General features: G+C 63.6%; 1 non-coding gene across 1 annotated transcript; it reads right to left on the reverse strand.

Annotated features, from left to right (window-relative positions):
- LOC131872835 (5S ribosomal RNA) lies at positions 1-119 on the reverse strand. The gene has a single exon (XR_009370914.1). It is a non-coding gene; the product is annotated as a 5S ribosomal RNA (ribosomal RNA).
- Positions 120-6,034: the final 5,915 nt, after the last annotated feature.

A 6,034-nucleotide genomic window follows, 5' to 3' on the forward strand; every position in this document is an offset into this window, starting at 1 on the left:
AGGGTGCAACACCGGGACTTCCCGGGAGGTCACCCATCCCAGTACTACTCCGGCCCAAGCGCGCTTAACTGCGGAGTTCTGATGGGATCCGGTGCACTAACGCTGGTATGATCGCACCCGTTATGAGCTTGTCGCAGTGTGTACTTAGCAAACCGCGACCCACGTGCGAATCCACCCCGGCCACCCACCCCCGTCGAGGTGCACACCCTCCCTCGCGAAGTGCGCCCCGTTCGCCAAGTGTGAGCCCTGCCCGGGTGCGCGCACCTTGCTAGGGCGTCGGGTGTGCACCCGGCCCGGCCTACGTGCGTGCACCTGGACGGGGCGTCGTGTGCGTGCAGTGTCCCGTCTGCAACGCGGTGCCCACACACCACCTCGGGCGCAACGACCTGCGCTCACATGTGGGCCGAGTGCACCTTGGTGCATGTTCGGGGCGCCTCGGGTGCACGCTCGATCTTGCCCCGGTGCACCAAGGCGCTCGGTTTGCCCCGGGTGCGCACTTGGTGCAAGGTGGGCACCCAAAATAGGGATCAAGCACCAAAACACAAGTTTCGGGATGCAAAATGGGACCCAAGGACCACAAATGCGTTCCAAGACCCATGATGGGTCCACGAGAACAAAAATGTGTTCCGAGACTTAATAAACAAATATTGGGTTTTAGGAGAAGAAACATGCTCTGATGCCCAAAACGAGAATCGACCCCGAAAAGGCCACAGGCCAAAAGTGGGATGCGAGACAAAAAAAAATGGGACCCGAGGACCAAAATTGGGTTCCCAGGTCGAAGACAGGGCAACCGGACAAGAAACGACCTCTAAGGCTCGAAATGAGTCCCGACGACTAAAACTTGACAAGAAGCACCCATCAGGCACCCAACTCGACACCCATGGGATGCCGACCCACCCGGGCTTCCACCTAGCACACCTTGGCACCCACCCACCCTCGCACCCAACCTCGCACCCAACTTAGCACCTTTGAACCCACATTGGCACTCACCCTGACCCTGGCACCTTGGAACCCACATTGGCACTCACCTTGACCCTGGCACCCACCTTTGCACTCACCTTGGGACCCACCCTGGCTCCCACCTCGGCACCCACCCAGACACCCACCTTGGTTCCTTGGCACCCACCTTGGATCCTTGGCACCCACCCCGACACCCACCTTGGCACGCAACTTGGCTACTTGCCACCCACCTTGGCTCCTTGACGCCCACCCCGACAACCACCCCGTGACCTACCCTGGCTAGGGTTGGTGCACACCCACCCTGGTGCCCACCTTGGCACCCACCCCATGACCCACCTTGGCACGCACCTTAGTACCCACCCCGTTACCCACCCTAGGACCCACCCCGTGACCCACCTTGGCCAGGGTGGGTGCCTTGGTGCGCACAACTTGCCTGGGCTGCACACCAGGGCGGGCTCAAGATGGCACCCGCGTTCCGTTTTTTTCACTATCTTTCAAAACGGAAATTTTAAAATCTCGTTTTTTTTTTTTTTTTGCCTTTTCTGGAAATTAGTGAAGGCAGCGCATCAAAGGTGCGCAATGCTGGTGCGAACCCGGGAGCGCTCCGATGTGTGCTCCAAGGTGCGGCGTGCACGAAGTCCGAGCCCGGCTTGCCCCGGGTGCGCACCTCGCGTGCACCTTCGCCGGGGTGAGCACCTTGGCTGGGTTGCGCGCCCTGGTGCGCACCAAGGAGCGCTCTGAAGTGTGCTCCAAGGTGCGGCGTGCACGAAGTCGGAGCTCGGTTTGCCCCGGGTGTGCACCTCGGGTGCGCACCTCGCGTGCACCTTCGCTGCGGTGGGCACCTTGGCTGGGTTGCGCGCCTTGGTGGGCACCATGCAGTGCACGAAGTCGGAGCCCGGTTTGCCCCGGGCGCGCACCTCCGCCAGGGTGGGCACCTTGGTGCGCACAACTTGCCTGGGCTGCGCACCAGGAAGGGCTCAAGATGGCACCCGCGTTCCGTTTTTTTCACTATCTTTCAGAACGGAAATTTTAAAATATCGTTTTTTTTTGCCTTTTCTGGAAATTAGTGAAGGCAGCGCATCAAAGGTGCGCAACGCTGGTGCGAACCTGGGAGCGCTCCGATGTGTGCTCCAAGGTGCGGCGTGCACGAAGTCGGAGCCCGGTTTGCCCCGGGTGCGCCCTGGTGGGCACCATGGTGCGCACCAAGGAGCGCTCCGAAGTGTGCTCCAAGGTGCGGCCTGCACGAAGTCGGAGCCCGGTTTGCCCCGGGTGTGCACCGCGGGTGGGCACCTTGGTGCGCATGCCTTGCCTGGGCTGCGCACCAGGGCGGGCTCAAGATGGCACCCGCGTTCCGTTTTTTTCACTATCTTTCAAAACGGAAATTTTAAAATCTCATTTTTTTTTGCCTTTTCTGGAAATTAGTGAAGGCAGCGCATCAAAGGTGCGCACCTCGCTGCCCACCACGGTGCGCAACGCCGGTGGGCACCCGGGAGTGCTTCGAAGTGTGCTCCAAGGTGCTGCGTGCACGTTGTCGGAGCCCGGTTTGCCCCGGGTGCGCACCTCGCGTGCACCTTCGTCGGGGTGGGCACCTTGGCTGGGTTTGCCCCGGCTGCGCTCCGAAGCGGGGTTATTGGAGCGCCGCCTCTTTTTTTGTCGGAGCGTTTGGTGGGGTTTCTCGCATTGGCTCTTCCCAGGCCCGGTTGCCACCCTGGCGCGCACGAAGTCGGAAGTAGGGTTAATTGCCCGGGTGCGCACCTTTGCCAGGGTGGGCACCTTACCTGGGCTGTGCACCAGGGCGGGCTCAAGATGGCACCCGCGTTCCGTTTTTTTCACTATCTTTCAAAACGGAAATTTTAAAATCTCCTCTTTTTTTTGCCTTTTCTGGAAATTAGTGAAGGCAGCGCATCAAAGGTGCGCACCTCGCTGCCCACCTTGGTGTGCTCTGAGGTGCGCACCCGGGAGCGCTACGAAGTGTGCTCCAAGGTGCGGCGTGCACGTTGTCGGAGCCCGGTTTGCCCCGGGTGCGCACCTCGCCTGCACCTTGGCCGGGGTGGGCACCCTGGCTGGGTTTGCCCAGGGTGCGCTCCGAAGCGGGGTTACTGGAGCGCCCCCTCTTTTTTTGTCAGAGCGTTTGGTGGGGTTTCTCGCATTGGCTCTTCCCAGGCCCGGTTGTTGGGTGCGCTCCCACCCTGGCGCGCGCGAAGTTGGAAGTTGGGTTAATTGCCCGGGCGCGCACCTTCGCCAGGGTGGGCACCTTGGTGCGCACACCTTGGCTGGGCTGCGCACCAGGGCGGGCTCAAGATGGCACCAGCATTCCCTTTTTCTCACTATCTTTCAAAACGGAAATTTTAAAATCTTGTTTTCTTTTGCCTTTTATGGAAATTAGTGAAGGCATCGCATCAAAGGTGCGCACCTCGCTGCCCACCTTGGTGTGCTCCGAGGTGCCCACCACGGTGCGCTCCGAGGTGCCCACCACGGTGCGCAACGCCGGTGCGAACCCGGGAGCGCCCCGATGTGTGCTCCAAGGTGCGGCGTGCACGAAGCCGGACCCCGGTTTGCCCCGGGTGCGCACCTCGCGTGCACCTTGGTGCGCACACCTTGGCTGGGTTGCGCGGCCTGGTGGGCACCATGGTGCGCACCAAGGAGCGCTCCGAAGTGTGCTCCAAGGTGCGGCGTGCACGAAGTCCTAGCCCGGTTTGCCCCGGGTGCGCACCTTCGCCGCGGTGGGCACCATGGCGTGCACGAAGTCGGAGCCCGGTTTGCCCCGGGTGCGCACCTCGCGTGCACCTTCGCCGGGGTGGGCACCTCGGCTGGGTTGCGCGCCCTGGTGCGCACCAAGGAGCGCTCCGAAGTGTGCTCCAAGGTGCGGCGTGCACGAAGTCGGAGCCCGGTTTGCCCCGGGTGCGCACCTTCGCCGCGGTGGGCACCCTGGTGCGCACCATGGCGTGCACGAAGTCGGAGCCCGGTTTGCCCCGGGTGCGCACCTCGCGTGCACCTTCGGCGGGGTTGCGCGCCCTGGTGCGCACCAAGGAGCGCTCCGAAGTGTGCTCCAAGGTGCGGCGTGCACGAAGTCGGAGCCCGGTTTGCCCCGGGTGCGCACCTCGCGTGCACCTTCGGCGGGGTTGCGCGCCCTGGTGGGCACCATGGTGCGCACCAAGGAGCGCTCCGAAGTGTGCTCCAAGGTGCGGCGTGCACGAAGTCGGAGCCCGGTTTGCCCCGGGTGCGCACCTCGCGTGCACCTTCGCCGCGGTGGGCACCATGGCGTGCACGAAGTCGGAGCCCGGTTTGCCCCGGGTGCGCACCTCGCGTGCACCTTCGCCGGGGTGGGCACCTCGGCTGGGTTGCGCGCCCTGGTGCGCACCAAGGAGCGCTCCGAAGTGTGCTCCAAGGTGCGGCGTGCACGAAGTCGGAGCCCGGTTTGCCCCGGGTGCGCACCTCGCGTGCACCTTCGCCGCGGTGGGCACCATGGCGTGCACGAAGTCGGAGCCCGGTTTGCCTCGGGTGCGCACCCCGCGTGCACCTTCGCCGGGGTGGGCACCTCGGCTGGGTTGCGCGCCCTGGTGCGCACCAAGGAGCGCTCCGAAGTGTGCTCCAAGGTGCGGCGTGCACGAAGTCGGAGCCCGGTTTGCCCCGGGTGCGCACCTCGCGTGCACCTTCGCCGCGGTGGGCACCTTGGCTGGGTTGGGCACCATTGAGCGCTCCGAAGTGTGCTCCAAGGTGCGCACCATGGCCCTCCAAGGTGCGCAGCATGGCGTGCACGAAGTCGGAGCCCGGTTTGCCCCGGGTGCGCACCTCGCGTGCACCTTCGCCAGGGTGGGCACCTCGGTGCGCACACCTTCTCAATGTTTTCTTGCCTTTTCTGGAAATTGGTGAAGGCAGCGCATCAAAGGTGCGCACCTCGGTGTGCTCCGAGGTGCGAACCCGAGAGCGCTCCGAGGTGCCCACGAAGTCGAAAGTCGGGTTAATTGCATTGTTTTCCCCGGGTGCGCTCCGAGGTGCGCAACATCGGTGCGCACCAAGGAGGGCTCCGAAGTGTGCTCCAAGGTGCGCACGATTCGGAGCTCGGTTTGCCCGGGGTGCGCACACCTTGGCTGGGTTGCGCACCCTTTGTGCGCTCCAAGGTGCGCACGAAGTCGGAGCTCGGTTTGCCCCGGGTGCGCACCTTCGCCAGGGTGCGCACCTTGATGCGCACGCCTTGGCTGGGCTGCGCACCTTGGTGGGCGCCATGGTGCGCACCTTTCGTGCGCTCCAAGGTGCGCACGAAGTCGGAGCTCGGTTTGCCCCGGGTGCGCACCTTGGTGGGCGCCATGGTGCACTCCGAGGTGCCCAAGATTGGTGCGCAACAAGGAGCGCTCCGAAGTGCGCTCCAAGGTGCGCAGGTGCGCGCGAAGTCGAAAGTTGGGTTAATTGTCCGGTTTGCCTCGGGTGCGCACCTTGCGTGCACCTTCGCCAGGGTGGGCGCCTTGGTGCGCACACCTTGGCTGGGCTGCGCACCCGGGCGCGCACACCTTGGCACCCGCGTTTCCTTCATTTTAAATTTTTTTTTTTTACAATCTCTCAAGTGGGAAATTCTATAATCTCAACTTTTTTTGCCTTTTCAGGAAACTTTTGAATGGAGCGCATCATTGGTGCGCTCCGAAGTGTGCTCCAAGGTGCGCACCTCTGGTGTGCTCCAAAGCTCTCTCCAGCTGCGTGCACCTGCCCCGGCCGCGCACCCGGCCCCGCCCAGCTTCGCTCACCTGTCCCGGGCGTCTGGTGCGGAACCTTAGAGTAAGAAACATCACCGTGCACCTTGGCCAACGTGCGCGACTCGACCGAGCGCGCACTGGCCGAGGTGCACACCGATTTCACCTGGGTGCGCGCGCAGCACCTCGGGCGCACCGGGGTGCGCGCACAACGCCCGGGTTGCACCGTGGCCTGTGTGCTCGGGGCGCCTCGGGTGCGCGCTCGGTGTCGCCCCCGCGCGCGCGGTAGTGCGGGCAGCGCACCCCGGCCCGGCCCGGCCCCGACGAGAACGCAAACGGGCAAAAGGTTTATTCAAATAGCATTGCGACGCCCGGCGAAAAACTAAGAA

This window comes from Cryptomeria japonica, unplaced genomic scaffold (genome assembly GCF_030272615.1).
Source record: "Cryptomeria japonica unplaced genomic scaffold, Sugi_1.0 HiC_scaffold_809, whole genome shotgun sequence".
NCBI classification, from domain to species: Eukaryota; Viridiplantae; Streptophyta; class Pinopsida; order Cupressales; family Cupressaceae; genus Cryptomeria; species Cryptomeria japonica.